The following is a 17,173-nucleotide window of genomic DNA, read 5'->3' on the forward strand; positions in this document are numbered from 1 at the left end:
AATGACTGCAAAACCTATCATTTTAATTGAGCTTAAAGGAAATGTAAACACAAACAGGGAGAATCAGGCATGAGTTTGTAAGAATGAAAGCAAAAATCAAAACTGCAGCCCTGACAAAAATATGGTTTAAGCTTCAAGGCTGCGAACTCCCAACAGGCAGATACCCAATTTATGCATTGAGATTGCAAAACCTGGCAGGCAGAAAGAAAGAAAGAGAGAAAGTTATATTAAACGTCTTCTAAAGACCCAATGGGTCTATGAGACCAAAGTGATACAATGCTATCCATGGTATGTCTCATCATGGAAAAGGAAAACAAAACAAGTACAACTAACATAGCTCTCTGAAAGCAGCAATACATGGAATATATAAGCACTGCCTCCAGTGCAAAGATGTTCTGCATTGCCTCAAGGGCTCAGATAAATTGGCATGAGACTTAGGTTTCTGGACTTGCCTGAAAGATACAACCCCTTGAGGCTGCAAAATTCATCACTTGAAAACCAAGAGGACAGTGAACCAGATGGTTGGGTTTCAGCCTGCAAAGCAACATACACACATCCGCCTAGCGAGAACAAATATAGAATCAACAAAACAGCTACAACACACCGAGAGCAGCCCATACAGCTGCCATTTTGTCATTTGATGACATGGCACTATCCATACATTGTACCAATGCTGATTGCATTCATACAATCGCAGCATTCTGTATAGCCCTTTTGTAAATGGTCGATACTTCTGTACAGCTTTCAGCCTCAAAATCAGCATTTCTTCAAGCCGGGTCTTTGCATGAGACAGACTCGTCCTTGGGATTTCAGGGCATCCTCTAAACCCACAAACAATTCTATGCATGAATTTAGGCAAGTCACAGACTCACATGCGCACAATTCATTTCCCAAGCAACATGCAAGAACGACTTAGATCATAGAAAGCAATTTATCAAGGAATCCCCATCTTCCAAAGCTTTGTACAACCCTTCCAAAGTGGAAGTCCAAATCTTGACCGGGCCACCCACACAGCAGAACCACGATCGATTCATCTCCTAACCAAGTCACACACAGCGATCTACAATGTAGGAGCCAGATTTGACCGCATGTGACAAAATCAAATCTACGTCATACGCGATGACATTCAATCCATAGTCATAGTCATGAGGTTGTCAGTTGGACTATTGCAAAAACCATTTGCAACCACGTATGCATTTATCTTCTCGTATCATGCTCTAGGAACCTACTTAAGGCCATATAAAGCTTTTCTTAACCTATATAGTTGAGACTCTTGTCCTTTCTGAACAAAACCACGAGGGTCAGATACATAAACCTCTTCATGCAAATCACCATTCACCAAGAAGACAGTCTTGATATCCAACTAATGTACATTCCATCCATGATGTGCTGCTAATAAAATAATACACCAAATTAGAATCATACATGATGTGGGGACAAAGGCCTCATCATAATCTATGCCCTTCTCATAAGTATAACCCTTACGTAGCAAGCCTTGCCTCGTAGCGGTCAACGCTACCATCAACTTTACGCTTAACCTCACTTCATACCAATGGCCTTTTTACCATAAGGCAAATCTGCCAAATACCAGGTGTCATTTTGGAGGATTTAGTCGTACTCATCTTGCATGTCTTGCATGACAGTAACTCTTTTTAATGCTTGGCACAAACGAGACTTCTAAGAGTGATTTTCCCATCATTTGTAGTAGTGAGCACAACCTTACCAACTCTTTCAACTAGATAGGAGGAGTTATTTGTACATGTGATTGTGCCTCCTTGAGGAATAGACACAAAGGAGGAAAACAAACCACGATGGGAAGTAATGTGCTTGCTAGCACCACTATCAAAATACCAAACAAGTTGATCTATCACTGACATGCATACATCATGGACATAAGGGTTATAACTGCAGTGCACAATGAATGCCCAATCATCCCGTGCATAGTTCGCTAACTCCTTTTCAGCATTGGTGCTGATGCATTAGCCACAGTTATGCCTGACTCTCGTTGCACGACCAGCACTGTGAGAGAGAAGAACACCAACTAGAGTCACTCATGTGGGTGGGTACAACTGCTATACGGATGCTGTACAACTAGCAGGCAACCACTTTGCAGGTGGCCAGCAGCAGAAGAGAGAGGAAACCACTGTACAGTCAGCTTCTTGTGCACAGCCAGCTCTAGGGCAGCCAGAAGAAAATAGTTGTATCACTGCTGCTGGCTAACTTGGAGGTGGGAGGAGAGAGAAAGCGAGAAACTCAGCCTGTACGACCAGCACTGAAGAGAGAAAATTGTTGCTCCTGTAGGGCCTGTACTCTCAAGCGCAGAAGAGAGAGAAAGAGATTAGCTACAATCTTGTGTAAGCCCAAAGCATGAGAGAGAAAACAGCTGCTTTCGGCCGGAAGGTGTATGCGTATGTATGTAAAAACAGCCCCTGCTCATGTTTTTCATGGAGTCCACCAGCTCTATTTTTAACTGTGCTTTTCATTTTTCTTTTTTTTCCCGGGAAAGTTACTGAAAAAAAAGCCTTGGAGGGCTAAAAAACAGCCACGTAGGGCTAGATACAAACTCACCTCATATACAGAGCGGGAGTCAAGTAATCAAGAGAGGGGAAAGAGACGCTTCTCCTCCATCTGAGGAGAAGGCTATCTCATACAGGGGGAGGGGGGGGGAACAACCACATAGGTGGTCTGTAGTGCCAAGTGGGGCCACCACCTCTATTTGTGAGAAAAGGGCCAAGCCTCCAGAGCCTCAAGAAAACTTCCCGCCGCTTCCGCATGTGGTTAGACCCACCCTGCAACTTCCCCCACTGGCCGCGGAGGGTATGTATGATATCGAGCCAAATACTCCTGATAGACTCAGCTAGCGGAGTATGGCTACCCTGAATGGCTTCGCTGCATCAAGCTCGCAATATGTGCCAGGCCGCAATGCTACTACAAATCTCCCATCTCTAGCAAGAGCCAGTGATCTGCAGATGGGGATGTGATTGGTACTACCGAAATGCGGTGGTGAGAGACCTGAAGGGCTAGCCCTCCTCCATCCTCCTCGTAAGCCCTGACCACCTCAGCCTTTGTGGCCCAAGCGATTGTGCCCCAAGTAATGATCCGGGTCAAGGCTCTGTCCATAGTGAAGATGCGGAGAATCCACCACCAAACCTATAAGCCTAACCACCTCAGCCTCTATGGCCCAAGCGACTATGCCCTAGGTAATGATCTATCTAGGTCGAGGCTCTATCCATAGTGAAGATGCAGAGAATCTGCCGCCAAACCTGTTGTGCCTTCGGGCAATCCCAAAGACAATGTCGCTGAGACTCGTGGGGGTGGCCGCACCTCCGGCAAGCAGCTAGCCGACCTCCAATTGCCAACCAAGTGCCGACCACCAAGCTCCTGTGCGCCATTAGCCAAAGAAAGAGGGTGATCTTTCGAGGCCGAAAACGTCCCAAAGCCTCTTCCAAAAATCTAAGAGGAAACGCTGTGAGAGGGCCCTGTGACTGCCAGTGTGCTGCTGGTGTTGGGGTGCCATCAATCTCTGGCATCTGGATCCTGCGGCCTAGCCGCGCTGTATATGCAAAGAAAGGGCCATCCAGAGTCTCCTCCCAATTAGCGGGGTCATGCCAAGTCCACTCGCCCAGGTCCAACTGAAGGTGCGTGAGAGGTCGGCAATCCCATATCCATAGCCGCCAGAATCTCTCACTGGCCACCTTGGCCAGTATGTGCCACTCCCGTGTCTGAAATCTAATCACCCTCTCTGCAAGGTGTAGCCACTGAAATCCTCTAAGGGATCTCCATTGATGATAAGTAGGATGGCACCAACTAGGATTGACCTCATAAGCAGCAGGTTATTGATAGTTTGTAAGCGGTGTACTTTTTACGTCGCCAGTTGACAAGCTTGATCTATGGAATCTGTGGCTAGTAATGACTTGGAGTCTAAAGCCACTGGGATGGCTTGGACCCTATCCTCTACCAGGTGTAGGAGTTCCAAAACCCCCACTGCCCTCATCCACTCCATGGACAGCCACAAGAATATCATGCCTAGTAAACACACCGAGTCATACTGGGGGAGTCGGGTCTAGGATAGGAGTCAACCACTCCTAAGGAATAGCTAAGTCGATGTCAATGCTAAGCCTGTCTCTACCCCGGATCCCTATCAAGTCCCTCTCCTGCACCTCTAGAGGTAAGTGTCTCTGTGCGATCCAGTGACCAAGGGACCTCGCACGTCCTATGCTCAACGCTCCCCATGATACATGAGGTCGGGCCCCCAACATGTGGCCACTGGGTAAACAGATCAAGGGGTTCCAGACCAATGGCTGCCGAAGCCGCTCCTCTGAGGTTACTGGAGCAATCTGTCTAAGGGCCGGATCCCCAAGCTCAAAGTAAACTGGCTGCAAATCTGTCCTCAAAAGTTGGACTAAAACCGCGGGCCCGCATCTCTGTGAAGATCCATCTGGTGCTCTATGGCTAAGGGCCCCCTAGACTCAGGGTGCAGGCTGCAATTCGGGCCAACAGGAAATCCTTCAAGGCTCACCACCAAGAAGGAGTCCTTGAACAATCAGCTTGCCCAACAGGACACGGCTCTGAATAGATAGATCAATGAGGCCTAGCCCCCCTCTATGTCGCGGTTGAATGATCACTCTCCATGCCCCCTTGGCCCTGGCAGACCTCCCATCACTGCCGGCCATAAGAAGTTCCGGATCAACCACTGTACCTGGCCAATACAAGCTCAAGAAAAGGCCCAGCACAAAGTGATGTACCACAGTGTGGCGAGAAGAACCCGATTCACCACCACCACTCTACCTGCAAGGGAGAGTCTCGCAAAACTCCAGTATAAAAGCTTCTTCCGAATACTCCGAAGAAGAGGTGCGAGCTACTGCTCAGGAGAGATATCAATGCCCACCTGGCATCCAAGATAGCGAACTAGAGTGCCGCTCGGGATCCACTAGAAAGCCTCAACTGGGCGCCGAGTCGGGGTGGGTGTGAAGCCTACCCAAAAACCACATGACTTGTGCCAATTGATCCATGCTCCTGATGCATGAAAAAATATCTCGATCGCCTCCGCGAATCTCTAGAGATTCCCCACATCTCCTCAAAGGTAAGCCGCTTCGTCATCTGCAAACTCTGAGTCAAGTAGCTCCTCCTGATGGTGGGGGGGGGGGGGGGGAGACACAACCCCTGAAGCCCAGTCTCCTAGGCTAAGAGAAAACTACTCATGGCCTCAGCAACGAATAGGAAGAGGTAAGGTGCCAGAGGACAGCCCTGTCATACCGAGTGGAAAAGGGAGAACTATCACCATGGGCTCCCTGAATGAGAATCTGGCTGTGCAAGGCTGAGTAGAGTCTTGAAACCCCACAATCCACTCCACGGGGAATCCCATACGGTGCATCGTGCTCTCCAAAAAGCTCCAATCCACCCTCACAAGCTTTCTCAAAATCCAGAAGTAGCACTATAAGATCCTACTGCCACAACTTGGCCGATGCGGTCGCCTCCCTGAAGGTGAAGATATTATCCAAGATGCTCTAATCCTGAACAAAGCCAGTCTAAGTGTCATGAATCAAGTCCGGAAGGAAGGGCTGAAGTCTCCTGCTGATGGCCTTGGCCAATATCTTATAGGCAGTCCCTAGAAGAGTGATGGGTCTCCACTGTCGGATCTCCAATCTGTCACCACCATCCTTGGGAATCAAATGTATCAGACCCTCTGAGAGCCTCTCTGGCATGGCACCTGTGAGCATAATCTCATTGAAGGCAACTCGAAGGCCGCCTTCCATGAGGTCCTAGTGACCAAGGAAGAAAGAGATAGGAAGCCCGTCCACCCCCGGGCATTTGCCCCTGGGTAGTGCCGTCAATGCCTCCGCCAACTCCTCCGCAGTACATAGAGTCAATAAGGACCGAAGAGAGGGAGGAACCACCTCTCTTGTGTGCCACCAGACCCTCTCGCATGTGTCCATCACCTGTGGGGATAAAGAGTGAGAAGAGGTCGGAACAAATCCGTGGCGATGGCTCTCACATGGGGGGGATCAGAAACAATAGCTCCATCCTGGCCGCAACCTGCGCGGATACCATCTCTCCCCTCTTGTGGGGGTCGGCTATCTCAAAGAAATCCTCTATGACTCTATCGTCGGCTTGGGTCCAGAATGAAGCTTTGGCATGGTACCTGTACGCCACCCTCCTCTCCTCAATGGATCTAATCTCCGTGCGGGCAGCAGCAAGCTGACTCTCGATCCACGGGATACTAGGGGAACTGTCCTGAAGCCGCTGTAAAGAAGCCAAGCCCCCCCTCAAACTCCTCTCCTGCTCTAGAAATCCCTCCAATATACTATGGGCTGCCTCCTGTTGAGAAACTGTTGATCTCCCCTAGGCCCTCATCTAATGCGTACAGAGCTAAGCCTGAGAAAAAGTCCAATCCCACCAGTATCTACTCTATCCTGCTGTAGATCTAGGGGTCTTGGATGAGGCTTTCCGGAATCCTAGCGCTCGCATGCCTGTCATGCCTCCACGGGTCCTCTAGGGACTGGATAACAAGGGCGTGATCTGGAAAAGTAGTGCCTGCCAAGATATCGATCGTGCCTCCACGGCCACAAGCCCACTCATTAACATGAATCCTGTCAAGTCTAGAGAGGTTGGAGCCAGTGCTTCTATCTGATCGCGAGAAGCTAAGCATCCCAGGGCTGCGCCCAAACTCTGGAAGATGCCAAGGGTCGTGTCCCCTGAGTACCAGTATCATCTCCTCCTAGGCAGAGTACTCTGCTCCTAAAACTGTGGCCATGCCCCCTCCAAGTCTGTCCTTTGTTACCTCAATCATATTGAAGTCACCACCCATGCACCAAAAGTCAGCCTGTGAGGAAGGGCCTACTGGACTGTGGTCCAAAAGAGAGCTCTACCTGCGGCGGTGTTCGGGGCATAGACATTGAAGAAGCCACACTATCCTCTCCAATCAAAATGGTAACCCACTGAGCTCACCCAGAGCTCGCCCAGGAACTATGATTCCTGAGCTCGCCCAAGAGCTATGACCCTTGAGCCTGTCCAGGAACTATGACTCCTGAGCCTGTCTACTGCCGGCAAAAGCTGCTCACTGATAGAAAGACAAACTCCTCCCTACGTCCCTAAAGGGCTAAAGGATGGAGACCAGAAAGTGTGACTCCTTCCTAGTAAAATCTTCCCGCATCTGTGGGTGTGCCCCTCAAGAAGGTGATGCTCCTGGAGGAAAAGAATGTCGACTGCCAGCAAAAGCTGCTCACTGACCAAAAGACAAACTCCTCCTTGTGTCCTTTAAGGACCGAAGGATGGAGACCAGAAAGTGTGACTCCTGCCTGGTAAAATCTCCCCGCATCGGCGGGTGCACCCCTCAGGAAGGTGATGCTCCTGGAGGAAAAGAATGTCAATAGGTCCCCCAACTATAGCTCTCTAAAGCTCTCCTCTAAGGACACCTCGTCTCTGAAAGCACTGAGGCCCCCCTAAACCCTGAATGTTCCATGAGACTATCCGCATATCAATCTCTGTGTGAGGCGGAACTACCCTCCACTTGCAGAGTCTTGGGTGAGGGTTTAGACAGTGAATAATCACAATCCGTCTTGGGACGAAGGCCCACCAAGTGTGCCGCCACTCTATCCGAGCGCGAGAGTATGCATACTCCGAACTCCATTAATCACAATGGAGGTATCTGTAAGAAGGGAGGAGAGGTACTGTGACTGAAATATGCATGAACACAAAAAGCAGCATCTCCAGGCTGGAGGTCACCATCTCTCCGTCCTGGTCTATATGGCCTGAGCCTCCAAGCTCCATCCTAGCCAATGGGCATAGATGGGTAAGAACGTTGGTGATGTGAAGATCGTGAAGATGATGGGACAACTCAACTGCCAATCCCTAGATGGCGGCAGCCACCGACTCTGAGTCCCACTCCGTCCCCAGGGCTGCACTCAAAGGGAAAGAGAAGATCATCACACCATTCTCTGGCGTAGAGCGTCTGGAGTGGTGAAAAACCACACATATCCGAATAGGGGCTAGTGTCTCCTCAAACATATTTGTCCCTTCCGCCGGAAGACATCGGAAGAAATTATAATCCATAGGCAGTCCCAAGATCCCGGGGGGCCCACCTGGGGACTCTAATGGAAGAGCCCTCACCGGGGAAGCGGCAATGGTCATCTCAACCGGCTCAGAGAAACGGTGAATCAAGCGGCGAACGGAACTCGCCAGCTATCTCCGCTCCAAGTTGGGGGCTGTTGGGGGTCGACGGGAGTGCTCTAGAGAGGCAAAGGGAGGGAGGAGGGCGGGCTCTGAAGCGGAGGACAGGGCTGAAGGAACTGCTGCGGGTGGAGAGGGGGGAGAGGAGGGAGGAGGGAGGGGGGAGGGGGGGAGGGGGGGGAGGCGGCGGAGGGGGGCGGAGGGGCGGAGAGGGGTCCTACTGGGAGAGATCCATCGAAGAGGAAGGCTACTGGGAGAGGCTCACCGGGGGCTCAATGGGGTCTACAGCCTCACTAGGCACAGAGAGCCAAGGGAGGGATCTCGACTGGGAATCGGCCGCCAAACTGTGGGGGGGGGAGGCGCAGAGGGGCTCGCCCGTGACTGGAGGGGGCCTACCACCAATGGGTGGGTGTTGTGATAAATGCTCAAAATGGTTCTCTGACAGAACCAAGTCCCCCTGAACTCTGCCAGCGGCGACGGCGCTCGGCCTTGATGATCGGCTGACCCTTCGAGCTCAAGCCAACCATCCGCTACTCTGCGACAGCTGGGTCGTCCGCGGCTGGGACCCGGTGGTCCGTTGCCTGAGAACCTGTCTCTCTCTTTACCCCCTATTGAGGATCTGAACAGGAACCAGGGGGGAACCACTGGGGGCGATCTCCTGAATTGATGCTGAGGGCATGCTCTAGCTAGATGTCCCATCTGCCTGCAAATGAAACATTGACCTGGAAGGCCTGAATACTCCACTCGTTGTAGGATGGGAATAGATATAATATGAGGCACTGAATCCAGCAAGGCAACACAGATGCAAAGCGATGGAATCCCAACTGCCCGGGAGAGGGCTGAGGGAGAAGCAGTGGGGGGGGGGTTTCCATCACTCTCCTGATGGCACCACTAATCACAGGGAAAAGAGGAAGGTATTCCTTCCTAAGGCCTGGAAAGCAAACTGTCACTCGAAAGCCCAACACACCAGCCAGAGGGTCGGACGTAGGGTCGAAGCCGTGCTACCACCTCGCAAAGAAGGCCTGGGCCATACGCAATGCAAGGGGGCTCAGCTGCATGACTCGGTTTGACTCCGCTGATGAGTCAAACTCCACGTGGTAGTAGCCACGCCCCAAAGGGTGAATGTCTATGATCTTTGCAGGCTTACCAATGAGGCTCACTTGTAAAAGATCTCTGAGAGAGCTGTCCGCGCGTAGGGCGATTACCAACAATTTCGCAAACCATGGTGGAGGCCCCTAATGCTACAACAGTCGTATAGTGAGGCTTTGAAGGTCCGCTTCGGAAAAAGATAAGCAAGCAACGGCGGCCTCGGTTGGCGTTGACAGAGCGGCTGCCATGGAGTCCTGCTGAGGGTGAAAACCAAAAAGTGCCAAGACTTGCTGAGAAGGAAGCGCCCCGAAGAACCTCGAAAGTGTTACATGCGGAAGCTCTGAGATGCTTCTTTCATATGTGTGTGTGTGTGTGTGTGTGTGTGTGTGTGGTGTGTGTGTGTGGGTGTGTGTGGAGTGTGGCGGAGCTCTGGTTCGCTGCGTTCTAGGGTTCACGACCTGCTGTTTAGCTCGCTTTTCTTCTCTGTGCGCTCGTGTGTGTGCGTGTGTGTGTGTGTGTGTGCGCGCACGTGTGAGAGAGAGGCCTGCTCGCCCGAGACCCAGTTTCTCTCTTCGACTGCTCGCCTGCGATCCAGTTCACCTATCGTCTGCGACCCAGCTCGCTTATCGCCTGCGACTCCCTTTGCCTTCGAAGCTGCGACTCTACTCGCCTGCGACCCAGGTCGCCTGTTCGACTGCTCGCAGTTCGCCTATCGCCTGCAACCCAACTCGCCTATTGCTTGCGACCTTGTTCGTCTCTTCGCCTGCGACTCCTTTTGCTTCGAAGCTGCAAGTCTACTCGCCTAAATTTCAAAGCCTCCTGTATACAGCATACAGCTTTCCAAAAAAAAAAAAAAAAGAGTTGTTTAGCAGTGTTGTACAGACTTTACTCTTGCAATTATGTCTGAGACTGTTGTGACCTATGCTCGCCGGGATAATGCTGCAGACAGTAACAAGAGGCAGCATGCTGCAATTGAATCTGTCACCATGATCAAGCAAGATTCGTCGGATGCACAGTTTGTATATGAGGCTTTATGTGAGGACTTTGTAGACAGTCGTGTCAAATGGAAGGACCCGCCTCCTTCTTTTAGTTATAAGATTAAATTGCCGACGATTGTGTCTCCTCTGCGTAGATACTCAGAGAAAGGGATTATTCTCTTCTTTCCAGGTAAAATGCCTTCTGCGCAAGAAGTAGCTCAATGGATTCAGTCCATTCTAGGTGGACCCTTTGTAGATGGAGTTCACTTTGCAGCAAGGGGCTTTTATGATGTATTACTGCCTGATGGTCAATATAAGCAGCAGATGCTTGAATCTTCTCCCCTTATGTTTGGTGTACAGTTGGTACATGTGTTACCTTGGTCCCCGACCAAGGACTATCAGTCCTTGATTAGGCATCGTTGTCCTGTTTGGGTCGAGGTCGTGGATTTTCCAGAATATTTGAGGGAACATTTGCCAGGTATAGCAGCCACTCTGGGCAAAGTGGTTTGTGCACCTCGTCCTACAGGAAACAAAAACAGATTTTGCATCTTGTGTGATACAGACCATGAGCAACCACCAGCAATTGCTGTTGAAGTAGAAAATGTGCGTGGCATGGGTGCACGTTACTTCAAATTAAATTGGGGAGTCTTTGCAGGTGCTTGTTTCACTTGTCATAAGTTTGGGCATATGGCTTCTGAATGTCCTTCTCTGCTGCATCCTCCGCCGTTATCTGCTGTACCTCCCATCTCAGCGAATGAGCAGCCAACTCAAATTAAGGAGATACCAACAAATCAAGCCACTCGAAATACTCAAAAGGAGAAAGAGAAAGGAAAAGCTAAAGTTTTTCCACAAGCTGTTTCTTCTTTGGCAGTGCCTAATCAACCCAAGGATAAAGGAAAAGATAAAATATCTTCGGCTGAATGGAAAACTCCGAAAAAAGCTACTATGGTTCGTCGTGCTCGCGTTCCTTCACGTAATTGGACTGCATCTGCCACTATTACACAGTCTTCCACTTCATCGACTATGCTTTCTAGAATATGGTCAGATGTAGTTCGAGGTGCTTCCTCGAGTATGGATGCCGATGTAAATGCTTTGGATATGTGTGTTGATACGAATATGCATGAGTCTCTCTTGATTCAGGGCGAGGGCTCTCTCCCTGATTCAGTTGTTGTTATGCAGCATTGATTTTGCTGGCTGTTCACTGTATATACCTTTGTACAGATTTGATGTTTGATGCTCCAATAAAATGTCTTTCGTACAATATTAGAGGACTTTGTGATCCAAGTAAATTTAGGTTGTTTTGGCACTATGTACATAAAATGCAGCCTCATCTGGTGTGTGTGCAAGAACACAATCAGCATACCTTAGTGGGTCAATCAGGTCACTTTGCTGGTTATGATATATTTTATGCGGGAGTTTTTATGCTTGTTAAGCATGATCTACAACCAATGTTGGCCTACAATGATTCTGCTGGCAGATGGATGGTCATTCAATGTTTATTGTATGGACAAATTTATGAATTTGCAGCAGTTTATGCACCACAAAGCTCAGCTGACAGGGCAAATATATGGTCACAAATGTTGGCTTATCCCTGGCTCCATAATGCATTCCTTTGTGGAGATTTTAATAATGCTCCATCTCCTGAATTTAATTCCACTGGAAGAACTCATATACTTGGAGCTGAACGCAGAACATGGAATGATTTGCTCTCTTCTTACAATATTTTGGACCTATGGCAACATGTATTCCCTCATCTGCACGGGTTTACTTTTAACCACAATGCTTTTCCACATATCTGGACACGTCTGGATCGTTGGTACTTGTTACATGCTGACTAATATGATGATTTTGTTTGCAAACTATGGATTGATCGTTCCATGTTACTCTCTGATCATTCTCCTTTATGGTTAGGCCTTTATTTCGACATGCCACAAGATCTCTCTATTCTTCAGAAACATAGGCTATTGCTTTTAAACAACAGTTATCTTGTGCATGCTGATTTCAAGGAAATGGTTTTGCAAGCCATTCAGCCCTTGCCCCTTCAAATGCATGAGGACATTGACATTGCTTGGTTTCAATTTGTTCAGCGCATGCAAGCTGTGATCTGTGATTATGGTCGTTATTACATGGCCGACTTGCGGGATCAGATCTTGCAGGCTAAAGAAACATGTCAATCCATGGCTGATCTTGCTCAGTATAGGATTTTAAATACTAATGAACAAGAATCTTTAATGCAGGCTAAGCATTTCCTCATGCTAAATGATCAGAGAAAATTGCAAAAATGGTTGACACGTTCGCGACATCGAGCTATCATAGATAAGGGTTGTTCTTCCAAAGATTTTTTCAAAAATCTACATGCTTCAAGACAAAAGGAATGAATCAGAAGGGTCAAAAAATCTGATGGTCAATGGACTCATTCTTTATCGGAGCTCTCATATATTGCTAGTCAGCATTTTGCAGCTCTTTTTGCTAAACCGCCAACTACTTCGTCTGACATACTTAATGCTCGTTATGCTTTATTGCATCATGTTCAGCCCATTATTTCTCCACAGGATGCATTGGAATCAGAAAGGATTGGTTAAGCTTTTCCCTAAACGGGATCTTTGTGAAGTTTTCTCTGATTGGAGGCCCATTACTCTTATGCCTGTCATCTATAAGCTTCTGACCAAGATGTTGGCAAATCGTATTAAAGGATTTTTACATGATGGTTTGCAGCCTGCGCAATATGGTTTTGTGCCTCGGAGGCAAATCAATGATAATTTAGCAAATGCTTATATTGCCATTGAATATGCCAAATACACTAAGCAGGATGTACTCATTTTGCAGGTTGATATTGAGAAAGCTTTTGATTCTGTGCATTGGGACTATATAGCTATGACTATGAGTTCTCTTGGTTTCGGTGCAAAGTGGCAAAATATTGTGTATTGGCTCTATAATGACAGTGATGCTTCTTTGATTTTGAGCTCTTCTCTATCAGATTCTTGGAAATTGGGACGTTCAGTTCGCCAGGGTTGTCCGCTTAGTTCCTTGTTGTTTGCTATTGCCACACATCCTTTTCTTTGCTATTTGGATTTTTTGCAAGCCACTGATGAAGTGCGTGGCTTACAGCTTCCTGTTGGGCATACTTTCCTGGCTCAGGCTTATGCTGATGATTCTTTTTTTATGCCCAAGAATACACAACAAGATCTTCAGAGATTAATGAAGGCTTTGGAACTTTTTGGTCTGGCTGCTGGTTTGAAAGTAAACTTCCGTAAGTCTACCTTGCTTGCGCTTAGTGTACAGCAATGGCATCATGTATTGTGGCCCGGTGGAATACCTCCTGCTGGACATATCGTTCGTCATTTGGGTTACCCTTTGGGTTGGCAGCTGTCATCTTCACAAATGATTCAATGGGTTATGCTAAAATTGAATCGCAAAATTGATTATTGGCAGCTTTCCACTTGGCCTCTTCATGTACGTCTCAGGATAGTGCAGGCTATTGTGATGGCTTACATACAGTTCTTTCTTCCATTGATTATGTGGAGGAAAGCTGATATAGATCGGTTTATGTCTCTGGCAATGGCAATTGTGTGGAAAACTCAACATCGTAAAAAGGGTCTTCGTCTTTTGTCAATGCCAAAGATGTGTTCTCCAAAGATACATGGTGGCTTGAACATATTGAATATTCATTTTCATGTGCTTGCTCGTAAATCCACTTTGTTGTTGGAATTTGTACAACAGCGCCAGCCATGGGCTATTATGTTGGGTCATATGTGTATGTCTATGTCTTCACCTGCTTTTGGAAAGTGGACTGTTACGTATTGGGATGCAATTTTCAGCCATTTCAATGGAAAGATTGTCGGCTGCCCTCTTTCATCTAAGTTAATTTTTGCCTGGAAACAGATTACGCAATATCTTTTTTGGAATCCGAGGCTTAATGCGCAATCTTCTTCGCTTCGCCTTGAAAGTATTCATTGGTCGAAGGCTTTTGATGTACCCCTGGCTCTACGTGAGCCTAGGAAGGCATATTTCCTTTCAAAGAAAGGAGTTTATCTTATTGATGATGTTTTGGATGCTGCTGGCCATGTGCTTTCTTTTGTGGTTGCCGCCAGGAAATTTGGTCTGGGGATGCATTATAGATCAATCTGGCAGCTTATTCGAGAGCTTCTTGCTCCTTTTGAACCAATTGCAGATTTGGATCGTTCTGATCGTTTGGTTGATTGGAGCCTTAAAAGAGAACAACCTGCACGAGGCCCTTTATCAATGGCTAAACTTTCGGTTCATTCGATATATCATTTCTTGTTGCCTGCCTCTTGGGTTCAAGAACATGCGAATCAGATTTTGCATCTTCATAAAAGTCAGGCTTGGTGGAAACAGCGGCTTCATTCTCTTTGGAAATGCAGTCTACCTTTGAAAAGTAAACTTTTTTTATGGAGATGCTTGATTGGAGTCTTGCCAGTCGGCCTTTTCTTGGCTAGGCGACTTTTGGCACCTTCAACTTGTCATAGTTGTGGTGCTTCTCAAGAGACAGTCTCTCATCTTTTATGGAGTTGTCCTCTCACCAGGACTTTATTGGATTGGATTGCTACACGTTTGAGAGCCCGCTTCCGACAGGCACCCTTTGGGAAATACTTTTGGATCTTCGGTCTTCTCCCTCACCCCTTAGATCCTATAAAGTCTTCTTTGATTGGGTTCGCTATTGGGCTTTATGGACTACGTGGGAGTCTCGCAACAGGATAGTTTTTGTTGGGCCTCATTTGGATGCTTACTCATTCTTCCGTTCCTCTCTTCAGCAATCTTTATATGACTGTCTCTCTCTTCATGAGATAGACTCATCTCTGTATGCTCTTTTTACAGATTGTTTTTAGATGTTTAACTATGTTCACACTGAACATAGTGAACACTCTAGTAGTTTCCCTTGTATATGGTCTTTTTGGTGGGTTTTCCTCGTTTTGAGGTTTCCCACCTGTAATTAATGACATGAAGCTTTACAAAAAAAAAAAAAAAAAAAAAAAAGTGTGTGTGTGTGTGTGTGTGTGTGTGTGTGTGTGTGTATAAAATAAGGAATATCTAGCATCCATACAAAAATAGCATGGAAGACGATGGTAATACTGAAATGAAAGCAATGACCATTGACTAAAATAATTAAAAAACGGGCCAAATAAGTGTTGTACATTGAACCTCATATTTGGTACAAAGACCTTATCCGTACGAGGTACAGTACGTATGGAGTGGTACGAAAAGTATTGAAGGTACACATCGGATGAGTACAGGTACGGAATGCAACTATGCCTTGCAGCCATGGGCTGCCTTCTGGAAAAGGTAGAACACCCTAACCCTAGTCCTATGTCTAGACCCAACTCAAAAGGAGTTGAATGAATGAAACAACAAGCACATAAGCCTTATATAGGCTTGAGAACACCTCATGGACTGGCCGACTGCTGGTCGGCCAGCTCCTGGACAAATAAATCTCATAAATGTTGTAGCCGACAGGAATATTCCCTGGCCGACAGCCCCTATGTCCTTCCACAAGATGCTCCACAGTATATGCTCCAAAAATCTGCTTCTGTTATGATCTTTTCTTCTTTATGTTGTTACCTCCTTAGGGTTAGCCTCTGAGATAAGCATGTACATGTGTGTGCACATGACACAAAGTTTACCTGCCGGAAGAGGGAGAGGAAAGCGAAACAAGGAAGAAACGGAGGAGGGAAGGTGGGGAGAAGGGGAAACAGGGGGCAAAAACGTAGAGGAGAGGGGGCAGGCCACGCGCAGAGGAAGGGGGGGGCAGCGCACAACGAAGCGAAGGGGGGAGGGGGGGAAAACTGGCTGGGCACGTGATGGGGGGACGGGGCGGGGGGGGGGGGGTTGCAAGAGACGGCCTAAGCAAATGAGGGATGGGGCGAAGGGAGGACAGGGCTGGGCAGGAGGAAGGGGAGGCAAGGCGGCCCACATAGCAAAGGAGGGAGGGGGAAAACGCCTGGCGAAGGGGCAGATGTGACATGTGGGAGGTTAAGACCGTAGTAATCACAACCTTAGTCTATACTTAACTGCACTTAATGATGTTTAAGAGACAAACAGATAGACAAGTATGTGTTTACTGATGATGATGCTGAGAGTGATGCGTTAACTTATCTGCTGAGATGAGGGCTGAAACGCTGAATACTTGACTGCCTTGAATACTTGATGATGAACTGCTTGATCTCCTGACGGTGAGCTGTTTCCCAATGTTGAGATGACTCCCCAATGATGAGATGATTGAATGAATGGCCAAGCCCATGTATATATAGTGACCTGAAGCTGCTGGTCGGCCTACTCCTGCTGGTCGGATCTGTAATAAAGCCACGACTGCTATATATGCTGCGTTTTCATGCTTATGAGCTGGTCGGGTGGCTGCTATAGCAAACCGACTGCATGGTTAGGCTTTTCTCAAGGCTGTCCACGCTTCAATGCTACTAATGATGTCTACATGCTGATGTCATGCTATTGATGTACTAGAGATGGCCTTTTAATGCTCCTACTGGTGCCATACCCTGCTACATGATGCTAAATGATGCCATGTCACTGTACACCTGACTGGTGTGCACGTGACATTCCCTGCTGCTAAACTGTTGCTGGGTGGATACCTGGCAACCTTCGACTCGTCGTCTGCGATCCTTCTCCTCCGAACCACTGCCCCCTTCTGTCTTCTGCTGGGACTGAGGCCGTCTGCAGGAGTAAAAATCCTTGAGCCAAGACGCTATGTACTGTGGGAACTGAATGGCAACTACCTGAGTCACCCCTGACCTGTTCCTGGAAACCTTTCACCTACCATCTCCGTCGTACCTGAAGCTCTGAACCTCCTGAGGCGAATGTTGGAGCAAACTTCCGTCTTCTGTGGAAGAGAAACCCCCTGCTGCCAGTTGAAGCCAAAACTTATGTGTTCCTTTGATGATGGATGTCATTCTTCCCTGAGAGTTCAT

General features: G+C 47.9%; 1 protein-coding gene across 4 annotated transcripts in view; it reads right to left on the minus strand.

The window, feature by feature from the left end:
* Positions 1-17,173, minus strand: part of LOC147624347 (cilia- and flagella-associated protein 99-like) — a 44,135-nt gene that overhangs the window by 18,669 nt on the left and 8,293 nt on the right. The window lies entirely within an intron of this gene.

Source organism: Cibotium barometz, chromosome 25 (genome assembly GCF_041138505.1).
Source record: "Cibotium barometz isolate CiBa-2024 chromosome 25, ASM4113850v1, whole genome shotgun sequence".
NCBI classification, from domain to species: Eukaryota; Viridiplantae; Streptophyta; class Polypodiopsida; order Cyatheales; family Cibotiaceae; genus Cibotium; species Cibotium barometz.